The 25,602-nt window shown below is 47.9% G+C and overlaps 1 protein-coding gene across 1 annotated transcript in view; it reads left to right on the forward strand.

Annotated features, from left to right (window-relative positions):
• The window catches only part of LOC146207447 (transmembrane protein 135-like), a 66,661-nt gene that overhangs the window by 1,001 nt on the left and 40,058 nt on the right, over positions 1-25,602 (forward strand). The window lies entirely within an intron of this gene.

Consider the following 25,602-nt stretch of genomic DNA (forward strand, 5'->3'; position numbering starts at 1 on the left):
GCAGATCTCAGGGCAGGGAACCAGGCATGTGGCCACTTTCGGAAACCTCATGATCGACCGGCTGTGGAATTTCTAAGCACTCTTATTTTATTGGACGGCCGCTTTGTCGGTAATTTCAATAGTTATGATGAATAAGTACTGTAAATTAAAGGGAGTTGAGCGTGGAACAGGTACTGGGACAAAATGCTGTTTATTTATATATATATATATATATATATATATATATATATATATATATATATATATATATATATATATATATATATATATATATATATATATATTTTTTTTTTTAAGGAATCACTGCCTGTGAAAATTTTAAAGCGTATTCCAAGCTAAAGTAAATGCAGCAGGCGCAGCGGCAGTCAAGTGGAGGGGAAAAGCTGGCACAGGAAATAGCTTGAATGAAAACTTTGTCCCACGGTCTACGTAACCTCGCTTTTAATCAAAACAATGTCTGTAAGGTGCGTTTACCTTAACCCCTTGGTTTATCGTTTCTTTGCAAATATATGGCGATAAAGGCATGGCAAAATAAATCTTGCCTTCATAGTTCTCTCACGTATTCCGGTGAACTGCGAAAAAGAGATGTTAGGAATTCTAAAATACTAGCGTCTATGTTATAAAAAGAAAATTCGAGTATACTGCTGTAATTTTGATCATGCGTATGCGCCTTTTACTTGTAGCCAGCGGTGTCAAATTTAGAGAGAACAAGTGCGCGCAATGTGGTTTTCAGAGGAAGGGCATATATGGCGCCACTCCGCCATTGTATTTGAAAGGGCAACTATTTTCTCGCGCTCTCCCTAATGAGAAAGGGGACTTTTTGTCCTCTAAAAAGATCCCATACGCGTCCTGAACAACGCCTGAATGGCTTCAGTTCGCAAGGGTGCGCAATCATGCATAGCCTGTGCTTACGTACCCACCTTTCGCTAACCTATCGCGCAGTAGGACTTCTCTCCGCCAAGTGATGACGCGTAGATAAAAAAAAAAAAAAACACACATCGGCGCCGTTTTTAGTGTAAGCAATGGGTTCTTTCATTCTGTACAAAAAAAAAAAAGAAAAGATTGGAATTGTGTTGAATACAGTGACTGCAATGCAAGAGAGTGGTTGCTGATATCACATTGTCAGAAAATGTGTACAGGTTACAGCTGGGTAATTCTTTTGTGACATCATGGATGTGACCAACACCTGGCCTGAAGTTCCTCCATTTTGTATACGTCCCGTTTTTTATCGTGCCCTAAACTTGTCTTTGCGAAAGTCAAAACCATCTTAGATCATTCGTGTAGAAAACGTCTTCGTGACGTTGCGAAGTATAGAAGTTGCACAGTGGACCATTTCAGAAGTCTCAGAAGACTTGTTCTTTAACCGAAATTTCTCGTTCCCAGACATTTCTCATATTCTTTGTGGAAGCGGGAAAAAGGCAAGTCGCCCCTTCTGGGTAAACTCCGGAATGTCTACATGCAGTTGAAGATGGCTGGGGAAGAGGTGTCGAAAGGTGACAATGGTTTAAACCACCCCTTTATAAATAGAATTGTGGGAATGATGCATTGTCCTGCACCTTGCTCGTCATGGGCGACCGGTTTCCGGTGATTCTTTACGTTCCCTCTCTGCTTCTCTGGAAGATGTGAATGTGCCCTCGGGGACACGTGCCTCTTTTCGCTTCGGCAAAGAAGGCGAGCGATGTTACACAATGCAGAAAAAAATTACTAGGAATTTTTAGCCAGTTTAGCTCGCTACTATACGAGCTACACACACAGGTAGCCACGTGTAGTGGCCACTGAACCGTACTCGCAGCTCCCTCGTTTTTTTTTTTTTTTTATTTTTACGTACCACTACAACTCAAATCCGACGTCGTCTCGGTACTGCGATCAGTGTTAATAAAGCATTGTCGCAGTGTCTTTTTTACCGGCTTTTTATTTTATTGTTGTCGAAACGCAAAAAAAAAAAAAAGCAGAATAAAAAGAATTAGTTATGGTTTAGCTTGCTTGACCCTAGTTGAATTGCGAAAGCAACAGAAAAAACTTCTTTTGCCTCCTACATTATTCCCCTATATCACGCCTATCAATGTAAGGTGCTGCATTATTGGGAACACTTAAGCTCATCCTTCAAGTGTGTGACGCGAGAGCGTAAGCTACCAGCTCACATATAAAGTCACGCTTCAACCAACCCCCGTATGTAGTACGCGCCTGTGTGTCGTAGGGGTAACGAGAATGCAAACGGTTCTGGCAGACTGATTCTGATATCACCTTCCCATATGAAAGGAGCTACCCGAGTTGGCAGCTCCTGCCCGTGGCATATAGGGGTAACGCGAATTCAAATGTCATGGCAGGCTGATTTTTTTTATGAAGAGACCGTAGCTACGCCTCTTCACGGCGTAGCTGCGGCCACCCGAAGTCTCGCTTTGGCTGTCGTAGTATTGCTTTTGCAATAAAGAAAAATATATATATGTTCATGCAAATTTTCTTTTTTAATTTACAGTTTGGCCAGTTTACGTTTTGCAAGCTGTGGACGCAGCATGTATGCTCATACACGGCCGGTCTCGTAGGAGAGCGCGCGCTCTTTCTTACGGCCTTCTCAATCGCCGCGGGAACAATGGGAATGTTTCTCCTTGAGTTGCGCTCTCCGCCACCGCAAGGGGCGCGACCTGCTCACTGTTCGCTCCGCGTCTGCTTCAGCGGCGGCGGGTGGCTTTTGCCTGGTTTCGCGCTGTCGCTCGCGAGTTTCGTGGTTAGTGCAGCCCTGAAATTAAAGAACACAGAACGTAGATGATGCAGCGGCATGTCGTCAACGTACTACACACGTGAACGGATATAAAAAACACTGTCGTTCAGCAAACGTTCGACAAGCATGGCATACATTTCGGCATGGTAGCTACTTTTGTCCATTTTAGTCCGAATTTTTCCCAAGCCTGTACAAGAATAGGAAAAAAAAACTGAATGAGAAGTGATCACATCGAAGCTTCTTCAAGGCTAACATGGCAGCAACTCGTCTGCTACAGCAAAACCGTCTTTAGCGCTAGATGCGAAACCATTCATGTAACACCGAAGATGAAAATAATTTCATAAAAATGTAATGTAAATTGCAAAATGCTTGCATGATATAAAAGATTAGTATAACAGTCAAAGTAAGCGTTGTAGGGTTGAGTTTTAAATTTTATTTAATATTCATATATTAGCCAATGTGTGGTATTATACACATTATTTTAATTTTGTAAATAAACATTGTTTTAATGAAATTTTTACATGATATTAAGCTTGTTATGGAAGCACTAAAAATGGTTTGATATTCATGACACCACTTGTGCTCGAAGTGGTAAAAAGAGGCCAATAAATGATGAAGGTGATACTCGATGCAATGACTTACAAATGAGTTCACCTGCTATATCGAAAGTATGCAAGAAACTTTAAAGCGTTAAAGAAGGACACTCTCACTGAAGACTCATTTCAAGCCCTATATAGCGACCCATTGAGGCTCTCTTCGGGAAAGTAAGGTTAATGTGCGGAAGGGAATGACATATGCTAGATGCGAGGGCCGTAACAGCTAGCGGCACATGACTACATTGTCAAGACAGGCGTTTCATCTGAGAGCAAAATCAAGGCACTGAAGGAAGTGATGGCATCTTCTACCATTCCATTTCCCACTGTCACATATTCCGGTTTACCTTACGCCGCTGCATATATCGTTTAGTTAATCAATTTCGGGTGTGACGCTTGCTCTATTCTCCTTGAAACTAGCGAAAGAAGCAGCCTCATGTAGTGCGCTCTTCTACGAGGACAATATTCTAGTGGACTGCATTATCCGAAACCAGAGCTTGTTGCGCTATTAGACAAGATTTTTCTTTTTTAGAAAAAGCTGCCGTGCACCTACTATACACACAAATTTTCTCGAAGTACTTAAGGTCCTGATTCAGTCAGCACTTCAGAATTCAACACTGAGTTACCCGAAAGGAATTGACAGCAGCTATGTTATTAGGTCCGCTTCTTTGATATTTGAAACATTTCTCAGAATTCTTCTTCTCAATTAATTATACCAGGAAAGTGACAGAGAAGACCGAGAGGCCAACTCCTTATGTGCGGAAGCCGTGCAGGAAGATTTTGAGACTGAATTTCCTAGACGCAGGTCGCGTTTTGATGAATTGATGAACATATAGTGCAATGTGTAACTTTGAAGGACAATTTTTTTATTGTTTGCCGCTCTTTTCGATTCTGCTTAACTTTTTATGCCGATTCCCTTGATGAAAAGTAGTCGCGAGACTACATATACATCTTCGGTCTTTCAACTGACTGATATGTTTTGAACGAAGCTAGAACAGCCCACTCCACTAGACAAGTGAAATTTTTACTATATGAGTAAATTTTTGTTCTTTACTCTAAATCTGAGACGCGCCATGAATTTTCGCCCGTGCCTCTTCTGATCTAAACGAAAACGGTAGCGGTTGACAGAATCTCCACCCAACAGTTCACCATGCACTCACGTCAGGTCGCGCTACACCTGCTTAAAACATTCAAAGACACATTGCATAGCCTGGTAAATTTAGTTTTGTACAAAACTTAGAGGTAAAAAATGTTGAAGTGTTCCCGAAGCTTCATTCGACCGTGCAAGGCCGCACTGACGAAGGAGCGCGCGCGTGAGCGGATTGTGGACTGTATTTTATTCCTCGTACGCGATAAATATTCGATGTTGATTACGGATTTTGTATAAACCATAAGGGGCGAAATGTCAGGACCAGCCGGTTGCAACTGACGCGGGCGAAGCTAAAAGCGAGCGCGCGTTTCCCTTGCGCGTGAACGGCTGTAGCGGAGGAGCAGCAGTGGGGCGGTGGCGACCCCACCGAGGTGCGGAGGGCGATAGAAACAGACCCCATTGGAGAGGCCGTAAGAGAAGAGAAGCGCTCTCTCCCTCGAGACCGGCCGTGGCTCATACTTATACTGCAGCAGAAAGAGAGAAAAACAATATTTGTTCGATGAAAACCGTCCCAGTTCATCGGGTTCTGCCGGGAGAGCAAATTATGGCTGAATAACTTATTTGAGACGTGCTCTACTAGTGTCAAAACTGGCTTCCTACAAGGATATGAAAGCCCTTTTCGCACACCGGCGGAATGCCTGATGCAGTAAAAGAGAAATCGACCGCTATCTCACATTTATTGCGCATATAGAGTGCGTCTGGTCGTATCAAAGACCAATGTTGATTTGGCAGAAGCATGTAAGGCGCAGAGACGACGCGAGCAGAATATTCTTTTTGAAGAGTGAGGAGGATAAGTGAAGATAGGCTTTTAAGAAGTGAACTGCGCACGGAGTAAGGTGTTCATGTCTACCCTTCTCGTACATTTGTCTAGCGCAGCGCCTTTCTTGATTATTTACTACTGGCTTGCCCGACAGATTGCTCTCTCGAATGCGAAATGAATTGAACTGCTGATATGCAGTGCAGTTAATTAAAATAGGAATAGTTACTATACCTGCGTCTCCTCTATTTTATTATCCTTGTAATTCGAAGTGTTTATAATCATTAATAACATGAAATTACAGAAAACACTAGGAAGGGACAAGACACAACGCTGTCTTGATGGTGCGCTGCCTTTTCCTAGGATATGCCGCACCAACTCTCCCATCAGTCTGCGCTTTGCTAATGAGGCAAGCTTGGGAAAACGCGTCGACCAGCACAATAGATCGGTGGAGCGAAAGGGTCAGTGCTCAGTTCGCTCACAGGCAGGACGCAATCGAAACGCTTGCGTTCCAGCGCCCGCGGGCTGTGACGCGAGGAATTCCATGTTTTGCGATGCGGGTATTGTCGCGCGCACTTCGCGTCGAGCCTCTCTCCCCCGCGGGGAATTTGGCGTTGTGTTGCGCGGGGGCACTTACAGTAAAATTCCGAGCAAGCGCCCCCACTAAACTCACTGCTAATTTCACTTTTCCGCGCCGCACCTCCCCGCTTTCTACCTTTGGCATGCACCTCACCCAGGCAGCACGCAGTCCCAGACTGCAATCCAATTTCAAATCTCAGAAACATCACAAACAAAAGGGTGTGATACCCCCTTCCTCCCCTTATGGGTCTTGTAGGGGGATCGCTAGCGTCGGATGACCACCGCGAGCGGGGCATATCCGCGGTCTAGGCGGGAACTGGTGACGAAAGGAAGAAAAAAAAAACAATAGCTAACATTACAGCCCGCCGAGTAATAACGGCGGCAGCGGACGCCCTTCAGTTTCCATCAGCGGTGACGGCGCAACGAGAACATGCTATGTAGCAGCTCGAGGACGTTTGGACGCACACTTCTCAGCCTGATTGCCCCGATAGCACTGCGTTCAATTTTTTTTTTTTTTTTTAAGCGAAATTTAGTCACCATCTTAAATTTTTGTCCCGTTCCGGGAAAGCGCCCGCTTTTCCGGTAATTTTGGCGTGCGAGAAGGAGGGAGAGGGGGAGGGGGGCAGCGTTTTCTCGGAAGTTTACGGCAACCGATATGGAATGCATAGTAGGCAAGTCCGAGTAGACGCATGACACGTGCAAGACCTGGCGCGTTTGCCCGCCTCATATGTACCATCCGCACTACAGAAGACGATCGAAACCTCAAGCAGGACTAAGTAATTACTGGGATAGGGAAGGGTTTAGACTCATCGCCGCGTAAACGAGTATGCCACCAGCTTCATTGTTGCGTAGTACGTGGAACGCACTGCATGCTCATCTACCTCCGGACACACATCCCTTCCCCCCGTACCCCACGATTGCCAAACCTGTCAAGCAACTCAAGTGCATGTGTTGTCGTAATGGATCCTGAGCGTTCTCAATCGCCTACAGGTAAAATTTTTGTACTTGCCCCCGGCCCTCTAACGGACAGAACATCCAAGAATGCTTAGCAGCAAACCCCTCGGGCTGTAAAATTTTGACAAAGAATGTGCTTGGAAGGTATAGGACATTCAACTTACCAACCAGTAGTTTTACAGCATTGGGCAGAGGCTCCCATTCCCACTTCCCGAAAATGGCTTCTCGAAGGACAATGCCGACGGATTAGTTTGTCAAGGGCCATGTGAAGAGTGTCCTTAAAAGCTTCACTGAAAGACTTCGATGACGCAGTCTTGTGTCCGGGAAAGGAAACAGCGCCATTTTCTGTCCTGCTCGAAGAGCACTCCGGAAAGCACGATCGCGGAACACGTTTCGCTTACATAAAGGAACCTGCGCACCCTCCCTGTTCTGCACACAACGCGGTAGTCAGGCTTTCGGAGTGGCCTACGCATTTTTGCGCTTACACGTATTCTGTCGCTCTCCCGGCATCCGACTGCAGTTACGGCGCTCACAAACCTGGAGAATGGCACAGTTCTCGAAGTATCGCTAATGCACGATTTCACGTGCGAAATCTTCATCAGAGTACTTCATGGTTTTCGTTAGTGGCAAGTTACGACACGTTACAACTGTTGCGCATAATTATTGCGCCGCAATCCAGAAAACGCCGTTCGTCGAACAACGTGTGCAGCGAACTCCTCTCTCATTTTCACTTGGCATGGCTGGCAAAAAAAGATAATAATAATAATAATAAAATTGCAGACGAGGGGTCTTGGCTCACGCGACCGGCGAACGTTACTGGAAGAACCTGTATTGTATACATAATGGATGGTAGCCGTTTTGCCCAAACTGGCGTGACCGTCTAACCATACAGTAATCCGAGACCCTTCTTTTCTGGGAAAAAAAATGCAGAAGGGAAACCTAAAAGTCATCAGCTAGTCCTCAGAGTTCCTGCGTAATCTGAAACACCAGAGACCCATATCTCTTGCTCTTTTTTCTTCTCTCGCCATTTTTGTTCCTCGATTCTTTGCTTCAGTACTGTGCGCCGTTGTCCGATGATTTGTCCCGATCGAGCCTTATCCGAATAAAGTTTCTCGTCACGCAACGGCTGCAGTGTCTGGGGCCTAGGAGCGCGACGCGTGTCTGGGAGCAGTCTATTGGAGGAATAACGAGGCGGAGAGATAACGGATCGAAGGACGACACTGGGCATATCCAAAGAGCAGCGTATAGTCATGCGCGCTGGCTTTTCGATGGAGGCGAAAAGCAAGGCGCCCGTGTGCTGTGCGATGTCAGTGCACGTTAAAGAACCACAGGTGGTCGAAATTTCCGGAGTCCTCCACTACGGCGTCTCTCATAGCCGGAGTCGCTTTGGGACGTTAAACCCCACAAACCAACCAACCAACCATCTTTGTTCCGAGTGCCGAAAACGCTTAATTACTCCTAAAACCCTTTGTAGTAGGTCACGAAAATGATGTAATTTGTGCGTGCTCGTTTTGAGGTTCTACGTTGTTTGTGCGAGATTTTTTATCAAGTGTTTAAACAGTGCATTAGTCGATTTGAGTTAAATTTATGTTAGTCGTGGCCGCAGCTGGCACATGGACTGATGTAGTTGTAGAGATATGGGAGTGGTATTTGTCCTGTAGGGGGCGTAGTCAGGCTGATGGCGATGACGCATTGAACTGAACAGTTTTGCTTTTATGCGCCATAGAACTAGGTCACATTTACACTGTGAAGATTTGATCCGACAGTTAGGTATACCCTCCCCTTCTCTTTCCCGCATTGGTGGGTGTGGCATGTGTTAATTCTTTTCTCTCTTCGAATACATGCGCGAGCTTTTTCTGGTTGCTTCGTATACGTGTGCATCATGATGAAAATACTTTATTGAGCACCAAAGAGGGCTCCAATCGCCACCCGTATAGGCTTTCGCAATAGCTTTTCGTCTGCATTGAAAAGCGGCCGCCGCTACCGCGGGATTCGATCCCGCATCCTTGGGCACAACAGTCGAGCGCCCTAACCACTCTGCACGATCGCGGCGGATCTCTCCTTAAAAATGTCTATTCATATATATATCGCGATATGTAGGAACACAAGAAGCCTAAGCATTTTGAAATGCTCGTCTGTGTACGCCTCCTTTTTAGAGCGTACTCTTCGCACTAGAACTCCCAAGGTCATACATTTGCGCATTTGACCTTGAGCCGCCGGAGCGGACTGTAGGCCTAGCGCGAGCACACGCCACTGCCCGCTTCTTCCTCATCCGTACCCTGTACCATTGAGCGATCGTCCCGATCTTGGACACGGAGGCTGTCCGCTATGATACCACGTGACTAGTCGGGGGGTTTAACAACTGCTTCACTGGCGCTTGGTGCTCAGTCTCGTCATGGATCAGGTGTGGTCCGGGTGCGTGAACGCTTCAGCGCAGGTTTCAGGCTGAGTCTTATCGCTCAGCTGAAGCCGACATAGCTCGCCGAGAGGCAGCAGCAAAGAGAGTGTGATCGGCTCGAGGCAGAGACCGACGAAGAGCGAGAAACTCGGTGCAGAGATGCCAGTATGACCGTATAGCGGGGGAGGCCGCATGGTACCTGCAGTTGAAGTAACTGGTGTCAGAGTGGTGCGAACGGGACATCCAACCTCCAGACGTAGACTATGATTGTCTAGTCACGTTTCGGGCAATCAGTCGAAGGTGCCTTGCTGCGTCGGCTCTACCCAATAGTCACCTCGACAATATTGGTTGCCACGGCCAGGGCCTGCTTGGCCGATATTCTTTTGGGCTGCTCTTTAGCCGCGCGCTTTGTCTCTAAATTTGCGCGGTGACATCCGTTCATGTCGGGACGCGCACGTGATTGTGCAGACGTTAAGCTATGCATTTATTTTGGAGGTCATCAATACTGGAATAATGTTATACTGCGAGTAATGAAACGAAAAACTTCAGCCAGTGAATTGCTAATCACTTTGCATGGGAAAAGCACGAATCCAGCCAACATTGTTCCTATGCTCTCTTCCCTTGAGGGCCAATACTCTTTTGGAAGTAATCATACAAGCAGTGCAGAAAAGCGAGATTAAAAGGTGTAGCCTCATCAGCCCCTTCCCCTCAACAGATGCAATTCCTCTCGAGCGAGCAATCGCCTATTTCTGTATGCGTCCGCGTTTTGAACATTCGAACTGAACGGTAGATACAGGTGTTCGAATTGCCGGTCTAATATGCCACTGTGGTGCGTTCCAAGGCCAAATGCTACCGGACATCGCATACGACCGGACGCTTTATGGCGCCGAACATTTAATACAATGCGGAACCATCACGCGCTGGCCGTAGTGGCTGTGTTAAGTAATACTTACTGGAACACCGCGTGTCGACATTGCAAGGTCAATGTAGGGACTGCATTATAAACTTTATTACGCGAGCTTCCATTTTATCGGACTATTTCCTCAATGTTCCATTGACGCAAGCGTACATCACCTCAGGTGTGAGCATCGAATATTCTACACCACGTCTTCCTGAAAACTCTGTGTCGCTGCGTTATCGCGCGGCTCGCATGATGCATGTAAAGAGACGCGTGTTGTAGCACGCGCGTTCATTTGTGCATGCCGCAACTCGGCCAGGTTGCACATGCAGCCGCGTTTTCCTAATGGCTGCCTTATCTTTGGTCAGTCCATGCATCCGCGGACTTGTTCACTTGCGTGTTCATTTGGAAGTATAATATGACGGGGAAAAGCGGGGGCGCCGCGAAGTGAAATCTCACGGCGTTGTGTAACGATCGACGGTGGCGTGTGAGCGTAATCGCGTTACACATCGCGCATCGTTCACCATCCGGGTGCCTTGCCCGTTGCGTGCAGTTCGTGCACGAGGGAGAGGGAAACTCGGTCCCCCCGTCAAACTTCCCTGCTCGCGCACGCGCCTCGCATCCATTCATCCACGATGGTTTGGCCGAAGAAAGCAAGAGGCGTTGAGGTTGATGTGGTCTGAGGACGAATCGAATAGGACTAGGTTTGAGATCGCATAGGACACCGTTTGTAACTCCTTTTGCCCCCCGAGATGCGACTTTTTAATTCAGCGGTTTAATTTAAAGATGGCGATTTGAATCTAATGTTTGCAATGTCTTCACCAGAAACATATACTATAATGATTTAGCGTCAGATAACGGTGATGCAGTTCTACAATCTGCGCACCAGGTTATGTGTGTTGCCATAAAGAACAGAAAAAAAAAAAGGAAATAAACGAGAGCAGCTGTTGATAAAGCCGACGACGATGAGCGTACACCGTTATGATGTCCATCCATTCAGGGAACACTGTTAAACGAGGTCCGGGCTGTAAAATTCGCACCTCGCTTTCAAACTTTACATTCCCAACTGCCTCTTTAATCTAAAATATTTCGATACGATAGCTTGGTAAAAATAGTTACGGCCGTGGATAACAGCCACTGGTTGAACGAGCCGGTGTCATCTTTTTTTTTTTTTTTTTTTTTTTTCACGAGAACTAGCCTACTCTGTCTTTAAAACTAAAATGGTAATGCATAGGAGAATGATTTCCTGAATACGTATGAGCATTTCTCCGGCTGATTTTTATTTTTATCGCGCAAAAACATTTGTGTATGAGCCCGCTTGTATTTCGTGTACTGATGTATAATGTATATATACCCAGGTCCCTTGCTGTGTTAATCACGACCGACTATATATATATGCTTTGTAACTTCGGACCAAGCGCGCACTCATGTCAAACATAGAAAACGTATGTCAGGGAAATAATCGAACGGACACACGCCGGTGGAACACTTTATGCTCTGGGCCTTTGCGTGGAGAAACGACGCTCAACCGTTTACTTTTCTGGGCTATTTCGGGGATCGCCTTTCATAACCGCTGCCTCAGGTCGCCTCGCTCCGAGTGTGATGGAGGAGAAGTGGCACACGACTGAAACGTGCAAGCGGAAGTACTTGCTGTTGACATGAAATATCTAGCGCACCTGCTAATGGTCCTCAGTTTTCGATTTTCTTGCTCATTCATTGTTCAAGCTTCACACTGTGTGGGTTCAGTTAATTATATGCTCATTTTTAAAAATAGAGGAGGCTAAACCTATATAATTCTCATCTTCTTTTAGAAAGTGGAACAAAGCGCTCCATATCGTGCCTTCTTGCGGAGGCGTAGCAGAGAAGACCTGTTGTTTAGCCATTGAGTGTGCACTTGGGATGTGCACGTCGTAATTGATGCGGTCGTACCAACATTACTATGCGTCATGAAGCATCCTGCTGATGTTAGAGCAAGTGGCTTTATGCAGCCTGTTATAACGCTGAATGGTCGGGAGACCTAAGCCTGCAGATGCAGCCTTCTACGGGAGGGTTTAGTGTCCAGGGCAACCATCTGTCAGACCCTTGACTAGGCTGACCTCCTGACCGCGTATATACGCCTCTCGCAAGCCGTCCAGTCCAGAACGCTTGTTGCGTCTGGTTCACCGGCGAAATTTCGGCGACTGGTTGACGCACGAGGAAGGAAGGAGCCGGTTTTTCATCCCGGAGACCTAGACGTGCGTGTCCTGGTGGCTCTAATTGCGCCAGCTGCTGGGTGTGTGAAGGTGGGAAAGAGGAAGGGGGTGAAATGCGGGAGCGCCTGGTTGTTTGTGTGCAGTGTTCGCGGTTGGGTAGGCTTCCTAACGTTTTTGAGCGCGCATACTTGACCGTAGGCCTGTCTCGGAAACTGCTTCGCCACGGATTGTCCGTCGCGGCGAAAATCGCCAAGAGGACAGCATGATTCCTTTGTGCATGCGAGAGCTGCACAAGTGCGGCAATCTGAGAGAAATATCAAACCCCTGGGGAGGAGAAGTAAAGCTCACGGCCAGCACTTAATACTCCTTATAGTTCGGTCGAGCCTAGGAAACCAAGAGCCCCATGGAAGTAAGAGTACGGCAAAAGGGAAAAGGGGCGAGCTAATATTACCGTTGTGTGCAGAATGCTTTATATCACCCCTAGTATCCGGACAGTTGGGACAGGGAGTTGAGTCACGCCATCCGAGCTTCTGGTAGCGTTCAGCCGTTTGTTTTCATGTTGTGGCAAAGTCTCTGATTGTGGCTTCTTCCGCTGTCGTGTTGGGTTTGCCTGTATATTAATTTTGCGGGCTGTAGTTGATGAACCAAATCATTTCTCTGATTCTCAGCATATTCAAGTATCCAAAGCAGAGTGACTGTAGCGTTCATATTATGGCTATGCGCTTCTGTTCGAATAATTGTCCCGTTGTATGTTACGAATAGCTTCTCTGAAACACTCATTAGTTTACCCCGCCTGTGTGCATGTGGCAGTTACGAGTAAATACACCGTGGATATTAAAAGGTACCTACATGAGATTAAGGAAGATGCAGATGTCGTAAATTAGCGACAAATCCATCAAGCTTATCAGATTTTGCTCGTATTTTGCTCGTTCAAAAGTATCGTCTTTGCGTCACGCATGCAAATTTGGGTCGTCTTGTGTAGTTTCATCCTGCAAACCCCTCCAGGAAGAGCGTGGCGAATGTCAGCTTATCTTCTAAAGCCAATCGTGGGACTTAGCGTTCATTCGGTGGTTATACGCAATTCCCCGGCTCTTGGTTTGCCTACATGTATGGGTATGTTCCATGCGACATTTGCATAACAGCAGCACCACTGTATGACGTCCGCCAATGGCGCGATGGGACGTGACGCGACGCTTCCTGCGACTATTCGCCTATATGCTAATCGTCCGAGCTGATGTAACAAGTTCCGACCATTATTTCGCTCCTGCCGCACTGTTTTCAGCATCCATGCATGATGCTCATTGTAATCAGCGGCGGAAAGAGATGCGTTTAGCACTCAACATAGTCTGCTGCCCGCAAAAATGAAGAAAAAAAAATAAAACATACAAAATATGTATCTTCCGCCTTTGAAAACAGTGCGTGCTAAGCGCATTTCCTGCAAACTGCAGGGGTTCTGTCGCTGCTGTGCTCGTTGAAGTGCCCAAAGGATGCCGCGTTCCTCAGGGATTTCTTTTTATCTGCAGGCCGATTCACACGACGGATGAAATCGCTGGAGTCCGCGCGCGGACGAGCACCACGTGACGCGACGTCACTGGCTCCGCCTCGTCCGCGGACGGCGCAGCCCAAGCCAAAAACTGGCGCGCGTGTTTCCCCTGTCAAAATATGGGGGTCGTCTCCTGGTCGTCTCCTATTTTTCTAGCAAACTACATCTAAGTGAGGCGACAATTATATTTTTGTTTCTTTCTTAACCTAATGAGGGCGCTTTTGTAGTGTCAATAATGGTATAAATAACCAATCTAAAACAATAATTAAGATATAGAGGGGAAAATGAGCGTGATATAGTAACTGCTACCGCACTGTTTCAAAGGGGACGCTCCTATATTCCATCCATCCATCCCAATAGTCAACAATAGTCAACAGTAGGGTGCGTCGATGCTCTCGCCTCCCTGGCCATTGAAGCACCCTAGTCAATAATGCGCCGTAGTTAGCTTGGAATGTCGTCGCCTGCCATTTTCTTCTTCGGTGGCGGAGATGCAAGGAGCGGTGCGGCTCCGGCCGGCCTCCGTCGGTTTCCGTCCGAGACGCCGTCCGGCGCCTCGTCCACCGTCCGCGGATGAGGCGGAGCCAGTGACGTTGGATGGCTTGGTGCTCCGCTGGTTATATATACCAGCACTCCTGCAGGCATATGCATAGACGCTTTTCCGAAGCTGGTAAAACTAAAAAAGAAATGGTGGGGGTTTAGCATGGTTGGAAGCTAGTTATATGCGAGCGAACTCTGTTAAGTATGGTTTTGCATGGTTTAGCCAACTCAAAACGTTTGTTTAGCAAGGTTGAGCACGGTTTGTCTGTTTGGATTAGAGGGACGATCAAGCTTCACCTTAATAGTAAACGCGATAGTGCTTTTAACGCCGCCTTTTGTGTAATTGTAATTGGTTCACAGGAAGGGAAAGGCGCAGTAACTGTCACACTTGCTCTGTGGACACCCGAACCGCGCCGTAAGGGAATGGAGGAGGGTAGGAATGAAAGTGGAAAGAGAGAAAGAGGAGCCGTAGTGGAGGGCTACGCAGTAATTTCGACCACCTGGGGATCTTTAACGTGCGCTGACATCGCACAGCACACGGACGCCACTTCGTTTCGCCACCATCGAAACGCAGCCGCCGTGGTCGGGTTCGAACCCGGGAACTCCGGCACAGTAGTCGGGCGTCTTACCACTGCACCGGCGGGGTTAACGCCGCCTTTTCATTCCGTTATTTTGATGATGATGATAATAATAATAATAATAATAATAATAATAATAATAATAATAATAATAATAATAATAATAATAATAATAATAATAATATAATTGACTTACATTAAGGGCAAGGTGCATCACACTTTCTCCGTGGACACACAGCTCCTGGTCGGCGCTGTAAGGGAAGGGATTAAGGTGGGAGAGAAAGAGGTGCTGTAGTGGAGGGCTTCAGGCTAATTTCGATTTCCCGGGGATCTTTAATGGACCCGCCGGGGTGGTACAGTGGTAAGCGCCCGACTACTGTGCCGGAGTTCCCGGGTTCGAACCCAACCACGGCGGCTGCGTTTCGATGGAGGCGAAACGAAGTGGCATACGTGCGCTGTGCGATGTCAGCGCACGTTAAAGATTCCCAGGTGGTCGAAATTACTCTATAGCCCCCACTACGGCTCCTCTTTCTCTCTGTCCACCTTCACCCCCACCTTCCTCTCTTCCCTTACGGCGCGGTTCAAGTGTCCACAGAGCAAGTGTGACAGATATACTGCGCCTTTCCCTTCCTGTGAACCAATTATTATCTTCGATGTGCACTGACATGGGCAGATGACCGGGAAGGAGGGTGGCTTCTCCTGGCCCTGATGGGGCTGGGACAGGTAGGTCACCGCCGCTTGCGGCGAGGGCTAGCCTGCCACCGAATATTTATTGTGCGATGTCAGTGCACGTTAAAGAACCCCAGGTGGTCGAAATTTCCGGAGTCCTCCACTACGGCGTCTCTCATAGCCTGAGTTGCTTTGGGACGTTAAACCCCACAAACCAACCAACCAACCTTATCTGTTGCTGTTGTTGTGGTTGTAGCAAGAAGGAAAAGAAAATGCACGGGCCTGCTACTGGCTTTGTAACTGAGCCACCTCCGCTGCCTCGTGCGGACAGAAGAAAAAAAGTAGAGAAGAAAGAAACAGAAGAGGGAGAGAAAGACGCGCAGGCTAACCCCCACCGCAAGCGGCGTTGACCTACCGTCCCAGCCCCGTAGGACCAGGAACAGCCATCCTTCACCACCTCCGCCTCCCATTATCTGTTGCAGGCCGTCATTGCACCAGCCACCGCTTCGGTGGTGGAAGACGGCTGTTGCGACGCGCGTCTTTTTCTCCCTCTTCTTTTTCTTTCTTCTCTATTTTCTTTTCTGTCCACGCGAGGCAGTATTTTCTTTTCCTTCTTCCTACAGCCACAACAACAACACGTGGGCAGAATGGTGGCTGCTGGCGGCTGCGTTTAGACGGAGTCGAAATGGAACCGCATTAAAGAGGAGCCTCCGCCACTGCACCGTTGGGCCGGAAGCAGCCACTACTCTCCCCATGTCAGTGCACATTAAAGATAATCCTTAATGTGCACTAGAGTAGTGGCTGTTCCCGGCCCTGCGGGGCAGCGGCAGAGGCTCCTTTGAATAATTGGTTCATAGGAAAGGAAAGGCGCAGTATCTGTCACCCTTGCTCTGTGGACACCTGAACCGCGCTGTAAAGGAAGGGAGGAAGGTGAAAGTAAAAGTGGAAAGAGAGAAAGAGGGAGCTGTAGTGGAGGCCTTCGGAGTAATTTCGACCACCTGGGGATCTTTAACGTGCGCTGACATCGCACAGCACACGGACGCCACTTCGTTTCGCCTCCATCGAAACGCAGCCGCCGTGGTCGGGTTCGAACCCGGGAACTCCGGCACAGTAGTCGGGCATCTTACCACTACACCAACACGGCGGTGGAGAGGCTCCTTTACAAGCGATGTTTTGGCATCCGTTGTACATGCCGTCATTGCACTCGCCACCGCTTCGGTGGCGGTACATGTTGTTTCGGGTGCAATGACGGCATTTACAACATATGCCAAAACATCGGTGGCAAAGGAGCCTCCGCCGCTGCCCGTAGAGCCGCGAGCAGCCACCAACTCTCCCCATGTCAGTGCAAATTAAAGATAATATTATCCGTACATGTCAGTGCACATTGAAAATAATATTACTTTAATGTGCACTGACATGGGTAGAGTGGTGGCTGCTCCAGGCCCTACGAGGCGGCGGCGGAGGCTCCTTTGCCACCGGTGTTTGGTATCCGTTGTGCATGCAGTCATTGCACTCGTCGCCGCTTCGGTGGGGGAAGATGTTGCGACTTTCTTTCTTTCTGCCCCGCCGGGGTGGCGCAGCGGTTAAGGCGCTCGACTACTGTGCTCAAGGACGCGGGATCGAATCCCGGCCTCGGCTGCTGCGTTTCGATGGAGGCAAACCGGAGTGGCGTCTGTGTGCTGTGCGATGTCAGTGCATGTTAAAGAACCCCAGGTGGTCGAAATTTCCGGAGTCCTCCACTACGGCGTCTCTCATAGCATAGTAATTTCGACCACCTGTGGATCTTTAACGTGCACTGACACCACACAGCAGACGGACGCCTCTCCTTTTCCCCTCCATCGAAAGGCAGTAGCCGGCGGTCGGATTCAAACCCGGGTACTCCGCCGGTGGCTGCGTTTCGATGGAGGCAAATGAAGAGGCGTTTATAGTTGGCTTTCGTGAAATGGAAGGGGCAGTCACCTGTCCTCACTCGCGGTCATTCAGACCCAGCCAACACCAGCTAGACAGCCTGTCAAGGCGGTGCTGAACCAGTGAGACAAAATTCGGTTACAGCGCACGCTCTGAAAACAGCTCCGCGACGCCGCCTCCGCGACGCCGCCTTTTCGTATACTCCAAACGGTTTTCGATCGTACACCTAACGTATTTCGCAACACCGCCTGAACCAGCGCGTGTCTAGGTTATCGAGCGGCAAGTAGGCAAGTTTTCCCAGGACCGCTTTTTGTTGACAAAATATATGCCCACTGCTGCGTGTATCGCCCTTTTTGGCTGCTTGGCAACAATCTCCTTCCGCTGGCAAAGAAGTAAGCATTGTGTTGCGCTGCAGCCAACAAAATTGGCACACCATCAGCACTGCTGTGTGCCGCAGGCATTGCTCCAATTTCATGTCTTCCAGTTACTGTGGTCATCATGCATTTCTCTTTTATTTTCGGTAAAAAAAAAGGAGGGGGGGGCGGGGGGGGGGGGGGGAGGGTACGTGCCATTCGCACCTTCCGGCTTTCTCTTTTTAACGACGTACTTCCTGTCTTTTGTATCCTGAGGAAATCACCGACAAATCTCCGTATGTATGGCGCCTCTGAGTGGTATTACGAAATTGCGCGTATAATTCTTTTTCGTTTACTTTCTCTTTTAGCTGATTTTGCTTTGTTCTGGTACTTATGCATATGTATTTGCTTCAGTGCAACCTCGGAGCACATTTTACCTTCTTGCAACAAATATGAACAGTTTTCGCTGCCTGTTGCGCATTTTATTGGTCTTAATTGTTTTTTATTTATCTGTCAGTGCCGTGCCCGGTTGTGAACGAGAATTTGGATGTATGAATTCACCATCTGCGGAAATCTATAAGTGAACTTCTTTTGCAAGACGTGTTTTCGATCCAAAAGGTATCGTTCCCAGACAACACTTGTCTTCGGTCTATTCGTTACGGTTTCAGAGCACGAAAGCAGGAAGGGAGCGTCGACCGAAACCAATCACGCACTCAGCGGAAGGGCGAGACGCCGGGACAATCCTGCATCCCGTTAATTTTCTAGACGTAACCGTCGTACCATTTCGACACCTCACTCCGGGCTATCTTGGTCAATTGGCAACATTCTGGAGTTTACGCAGAAAGGGAACTTTATTATCGTCGTTTGCTCAAAGAATGCGGGAGTGGCGTCTAAAAACGTCTCTCTCTCCCTCCCCCTCTCTCTCTCTCTCTCTCTCTCTCTCTCTCTCTCTCTCTCTCTCTCTCTCTCTCTCTCTTTATTTTTTTAAATTTTTTTGAGAACAAGATTTGCGAAGAAGCCGAATTAGGTTTTCGCAGACGGTCCATTTTGTAGGTATATGGTGCACGCCATTGCAGAAACTCTCCGGCACGTCGAGCGTTGCACTCTCCAAGGCGAATTCTTTTTCATAGATGATTCCGGAAATTTTTACAAATGAGCTTTATCATACAGGCACTCTTTTCCTAACATGAACTGGCTTGTTCCGGTTTATAAGGTTTAACGTCCCCAAACGTCACAGGCGAGGGACGTTGTAGTAGTAGCCTCCACGGCTGCAGGATTTGATCCCCCATCCTTGGGTTCAGCACACTAGCACCGTAATCACTGAGGCACAGCGGCGAGCCTGGACAGGAACTGGAGATGAAGATACTCGCACATGAATTCCAGCACTGTGTTTAATCTCCGTGAAGAAGAGATTTGCGAAAGCCGTATTCACGAATGCAAAAAGGCGCAAGCCGACGGAGGCGAAAATTAAAATAAGCATGTGGATGATGGGTGCGCCGCAAGAAACGCGAGAACGCGAAGCGCAATCAAGGACGCTCCGAAAACGGCAACAGCTGCATTACCATTACGCGCCGCGACGCGCACAAGACTCCTCAGTGGAAGGAGGCTATGTCGGGCGCCCTGTTCTTTCTGTTACCTCGGAGGGGCCACGGAACCTGTTCTACGCCCGAACATGTACGTTTCTGACGCGTGCACGAGTAGCCTGTCCATCATCGGGCGGAACACAGGTCGCCGCGAAAAGGCATACGTAATGCCGTACAAGTCCGCGGCCTGATAACGGCACATATGCAAGCGCCGCGTCTGGACGCATGGAAGATCGTCGTACGGCAGATGCGAACAGGGTCGTGCGGCACGAGTTCTTCGAGGACGCGGAAGAAAATAGCGGTTGAGCCTTCTTAGGGATCTCGTTGCTGTCGTGTGTGCTGATTGCTCTTCAACTTGCTTTTGAAACACGCTGTGGCGTTCGTCGAAAGAGCGCTTGGAATTTTTGCGCGAAATTTCCGGGTCACAGTGACGTTCGCGGGAAAAAGAAGCTGGTACGAAGATTTAGTTGGCTGCCATGCCAATAGTATGTTGAAACTTGTCATGCCTTCATTTAGGGAGTTTAGATTACGAAAGTCGTTGCGATAGGACAATCTCCCCTTAATAATATAAACAATAATTGGTTCAGAGGAAGGGAAATGCGCTGTATCTGTCACACTTGTCTCTGTGGGCACCTGAACCGCGCCGTAAGGGAAGGGAGGATGGTGGGAGTGAAAGTGGAAAGAAAGAAAGAGAAGGCGCAGTGGAGGGCTACAGAGTAATTTCGACCACCTGGGGATCATTAACGTGCGCTGACATCGCACAGCACAAGGACGCCTCTGTTTTTTGTTTTGGAGCAGCCTTACGCGTGTAAAGATCGAAGTGCTAAGAGAATTGAATGAATGTGCTGAGCTTTCTCGGTCTATCCTTGGCTCTTCAAGTTGGCAACCTTGGTAAACAGAGTTCTGACGAAAAAAAAAAAATCCCCAGATGGTTAAGGCATGAAGGCATCGAGTAAAAGTTTTCCAAAAGTTTTGTAATCCCAACTACACGGTGACATTGTACTAACCGCGCGTGACGTCGTGCAGCGTGGCTGGGAAATGTGTGGACCCTTTCCACTTGCTTCGTTCCCATTGAGGCGTTTAGTTAGCACTGAGCAACGTTTTGTACTGAGCGCGCGTTCTTTTCTTTTTCATTTTTTTTTTTTTTTTTAAACAAGAAGGTTACGCAAACGGCGCAGTGTAAATTGCGAATCCCTCCGCTCGTGAAACAAGGAAGCTCTACACGAAGCCGTTCTTCACGCGCACGCGTCCTTTCGTGAAAGAAAGAAAAACATCTATTGCTCAAACAAACGCCGGTCGTGCCACGGTTTTCGTCTGCTCTTCTGTGCACCGTCTGCTCTTGGCTTCGTCTGCACTTTGCTTCGTCTGCACTTGGCTTCTTTGAGGTCGGCATCTACCTTTCACGCCGAGAGGCCGCGCAAGACAAGAAAAAGAAAAAGAGACAAGTGCGACCTCGACTTGAACGAACGCTTGACACACGGCGTAGCTGTGTTTGCCACGCAGCGTTGCTCTATGCTTCAGTGTCGTGAGTGAGCGAGGCAAGGGCCGCTATGAACGTTCCGACCGGCCTCCGTCGCCCGCTAACCCAAACGAAGCCCGGGCCAACACGCTGGAACCGGCCGTTCCGTGTTTGTCGGGAGTTGACCCGGGACACCGCTTGTCGTCTTCTCGTAGCTGCATGATGATGACGACGGCGCGTTCGAGAAAGGGCACCGGGCCGAGCGAGGGGCACCGGTCGGGGAGGACCCGGGCGTTTCGTGTGCGTACGCGACCGTTCGTGCACCTCTCGCGGCGTCGCGGTCAGGTGCCTAGGGCGGGGTTTGTCAGGGTCATGTGCTGACTAGGACTGCAGGATTAAAAGGGATCAGGACTGCTTGTTGCACCCGTTTATAGCTCGGCGGGAGGACGAGTTATCAATGGAGAAATGCATTATAGAATTCGCGAGCCGTATGTTTTCTCTTTATTTTTTGGTGTGTGTGTGTGTGGGGGGGGGGGGGGGGGGGGGGGAGTTGAATGTTCATCTGCATAACCATACAGAATGCCCACGTGTAGCTGCAAGATATCGAAAATCGGTTTATGAAGACATTAAAGGGTGATTTAACTGTAGTGACTGGCGCGGTAAGGTGTCAATCACTGCCAGCTTATGCTGGTTGCCGTTGGGCAAATACTGAAAGAAGCTAGAACTCGAGCTAAAGTTGGCAAAGACTAGCCGCACCATTTGATCTTATCGCCAGATTTGTAGCCAAATAGAACACTATAAAGGGCACCGAAGTTGGGTCGTCATCGTTCTGCTTGGCGTTATATATCCACTGGTTCGTTACAAATAATAAATGTTCAATGCACATTGATATGATCGGAGAACCGGGGCCTAGGGGACTGCACCGCAAGGCGTTGGGGAAGGCAGAAGACGGCAGGAGCTGTTCAGAAGGTTCCAGCCACAAAATGTAGTCTTGCTGCAATGACGCCGACCAGGCGATAGGGCACGCATCTCCCCACCGTGAAACTGGAGCCCGGAAAAACCACACCCTGGTCCAATCCAGTACGCCTTAATGATCATGGGGTGACACAAGCAGCATATTTGATTCCACAGTCGCTTCCCTAAGACCGTGCCATAAGAACAGCTAAGGAAGCAATCTCCTGCTGCGCGGTCACAACAAAACACAGGGTGGAGATCAAAGGACTCTCGTCCCGTTTGCCGACAAAAGCGCTCGGCTTTAATTAAACTTGTCGAAGACATGCTTCTTCGTGTCGAGAAGATAAAGATCCGCGCTTCTTTGTACTGATGTCCCCGGTCAACACGCCCCGGTCCGCTGTCGCATTCTCGACAAACCAGCCTGCTCTCCAGCGGCCCTCTCCGAACGCGCGGACTTTCTGGATCAATTCATGGCCGATTTCTCGGGCATAACAACATGCAAACAGCTTGTCTAGAATATGTATTGTTCCTACCAGAGTTATTTTAGTGCAATCTAGCCAAAAACTTAGCCGAAACGTAAAACGTTCCAGCTGTGTTTTCTACATCGAATTTGAGTCATGCGTTTGCCATAAGTAAGTTCAGCTTTATTTTGCCATTCATCTGTTTTTATCAAGTTCACAGAAATGAAAACAAAAAAGAAAACTCAGAAAACAAACTGAAAGAAATAATTGGTTGTGACAAATTTTCAGTGCGTTTTACGCCAGGTGGGAAAAATGACATTCACCGCAGTTTTTCGTGTCCTTGTGCGATGTCGCGGCGTGCCACAAACTCGAACATGATCAAGTCCACCACTGTCGAACTGTCATGTGTTGCCTTCGATTGAATCGCTCTTCAAAAACGGGAGTGAACGACAAAAAATCAGAGGGGTAAAGTTTGACATACCGCGATGGTGCAAATGAGGCTGCTATGAAACCGCTATCGGGGTCCGAACGAAGCCCTCGGCACAATTTTTGTCTGTGCCCGGTCAAACACGACTATGTGACGGCACACCGACGGGCTTTCGTTTGATCAAATTACGAATCACTTAGGGGTGGAAGTGCTGCTCCAAACTGTTTTCCGTGCTCTAAACCGCCTGCCTCGATGCTTTGCCATCAAATTTAGCAGAATAGGTGTTTTTGCTTGCGCATTGGGTCACTGTATGGACTACAAAAGTGCGATCCAATTCGATTAAGCGACTTTGAGAATTAAGCACAGTCGCTTAATCGAATTGTACTTGAGTTGCTTGCACACGTTGTAGGGGCCGCCGTAACCGAAACAGTGACAGCACAATGGTGGCAGAGGTATCTACCCTGCTAAGTTATAGGTGATCTCTCTCTCATATATATAAATTCTGTGCACTTGGCATCGCACCTTAATTCTCTCAGCCATTTGAATCGTCGTTGCTGAGTGAAGTGAGAGCAGAAAGTGAAGCAGTCACCACGGGCTACCTCGCTATCCTCTTCCTGTCTTTTATTATTTTTTTTCCGGCCGGCCGCAGCTGGGGCGCCATTCCTGGAGGCTGGCAGCGTTCTTTTACTTCCTATTTTATTATTATTTTTAATACACCACTGCCACCATGAACAAAGATCCTCACGAGTTGTTCTATTGGTCTTGCTGTGAAAACAAGCAAGTACTTCCATCGAGTATCTGTTAATAACAAGCGTGTCAAGCCTACAACTGACGAAAGCATACTTGAAGCGTTATAGAGATGACGCCATGAAGGTGCCAATCACAAAAAATGTTTTAAAGCGTATTTGAAATCCGTACAGAACCTATCGCGTTGGAATTAACGAAGCCCCAACGTCGCTCAAACGAAAGTTGAAAAAATTAAGACCAATTAACAGTAATTAAAAGTAAATTTGTGCTCGCGCTTATGGCATTTCTCCTAGACCAGTAGAAAACCTATGCGAATCGTTGCAGTTTTCGTCCTGTCATCTATATAGTCCATGAATGTTTCGTCTACTTGCACTCCTGTATTTGATCCAACAGTAGCCCTCTGGCTGTAGGTCCAAACAATTCGCGTACTTGTGTGTGTGTGTGTGTGTGTGTGTGTGTGTGTGTGTGTGTGTGTGTGTGTGTGTGTGTGTGTGTGTGTGTGTGTGTGTGTGTGTGTGTGTGTGTGTGTGTGTGTGTGTGTGTGTGTGTGTGTGTGTGTGTGTGTGTGTGTGTGTGTGTGTGTGTGTGTGTGTGTGTGTGTGTGTGTGTGTGTGTGTGTGTGTGTGTGTGTGTGTGTGTGTGTGTGTGTGTGTGTGTGTGTGTGTGTTGGTTGGTTGGTTGGTTTGTGGGGTTTAACGTCCCAAAGCGACTAAGGCTATGAGAGACGCCTTAGTGGAGGACTCCGGAAATTTCGACCACCAGGGGTTCTTTAACGTGCACTGACATCGCACAGCACACGGACGCCACTCCGTTTCGCCTCCATCGAAACGCAGCCACCGAGGTCGGGTTCGAACCCGGGTACTCCGGCACAGTAGTCGGGCGTGTGTGTGTGCGTGCGCGCGCGCGCGCACACACACACACACACACACACACACACACACACACACACACACACACACACACACACACACACACACACACACACACACACACACACACACACACACACACACAATAAAGGTAAAAAGAAGGCCGTGAACTAAATAATTTAAAGGAGGAAAAGGTTACTCTTGAATTCCGTCTATCCTCCCTGAGGGCACCTTATACTGGCCAGTGTATGGGAATTTATTGGCACATGTATAGGATCAAAAATGATATGCATAAGATAGGGAACTGAAAATAGCTACTCAATGATGTGAGCTCCAAACTAGGGTGGTGCTTGATCGCGCATCAAAGTGCTAGACTCCAAAGTTTAATCTGTCAAGTCAAAATAGTCAAAAGCTGTTCGTAAAAATCGCTTATTACATATTAAGTTTAATATACAAGCATGAAGTGTAGAAGCAACCATTCCGTTTACACGCTGTGGCTGTTTGTCTTGTCTTGTCAGAGATGTGCGTAGTCAGTAAGGTATTTAATGTCGAATAAAAAGAAAACTTGTTTTTTTTTTTTTTTTTTTTTTTGTCAGGAATAGAAAATAGAAGTTGTTAACCTTAGACATGGTCCAAAATGGGACTCGAATGCTGCAAAGGTCCCCTTTTATTGCTCTAAAGTTGCTAAAAAAATAGCTTTATTACTGCTCCCTAGACTTTTCCGAAATGTTCGAGCCTCCTTTCACCCCTGATCACTTCAAAAGTGGTATTATTTTGGCTACAGTTGACGAAGCTGTAGGTCAAAGAATCAAGCGTGATGGGACGTGGTTGGGGTCAAGGGGTTAGAAGGGGAGGCTCTGAGGTGCACATGCACTGATCCTCCGCACCGATTCATCCGTGGGAACACCCAGTCTCGTTTAAAAAGACCAAATCTCCCTTATATAGATAGCGGCGTAAAGATATGGAGATAACGGCGTAAAACACTCGAGGGACTTAAGCTGTTAAGCTGCTTTGTTAACGATTTTTCCGGTCTCGGTGGACGTGGCCGTTCGTGCGTTCAAGCTGAAATTCAGCTCTCCCTGATCCAGTTCGAAATCCGTACCGCAGGACAGCGTCTGAGCTGCATGTGACGTTTTCTCTTGCGAGTACAAAATGATGAATCGGAATAATAGCCCAACCGATATAGCGAACCCTGGTGGCTTTATTTCCGTCGATTTCGGTTGCTTGAACATAGTGACCGCGCCTGCATCGTTCAACCTAAAGCGGAGGGAAAC

This window comes from Amblyomma maculatum, chromosome 1 (genome assembly GCF_055883805.1).
Source record: "Amblyomma maculatum isolate TAMU_Amacu chromosome 1, ASM5588380v1, whole genome shotgun sequence".
Lineage (NCBI taxonomy): Eukaryota > Metazoa > Arthropoda > Arachnida > Ixodida > Ixodidae > Amblyomma > Amblyomma maculatum.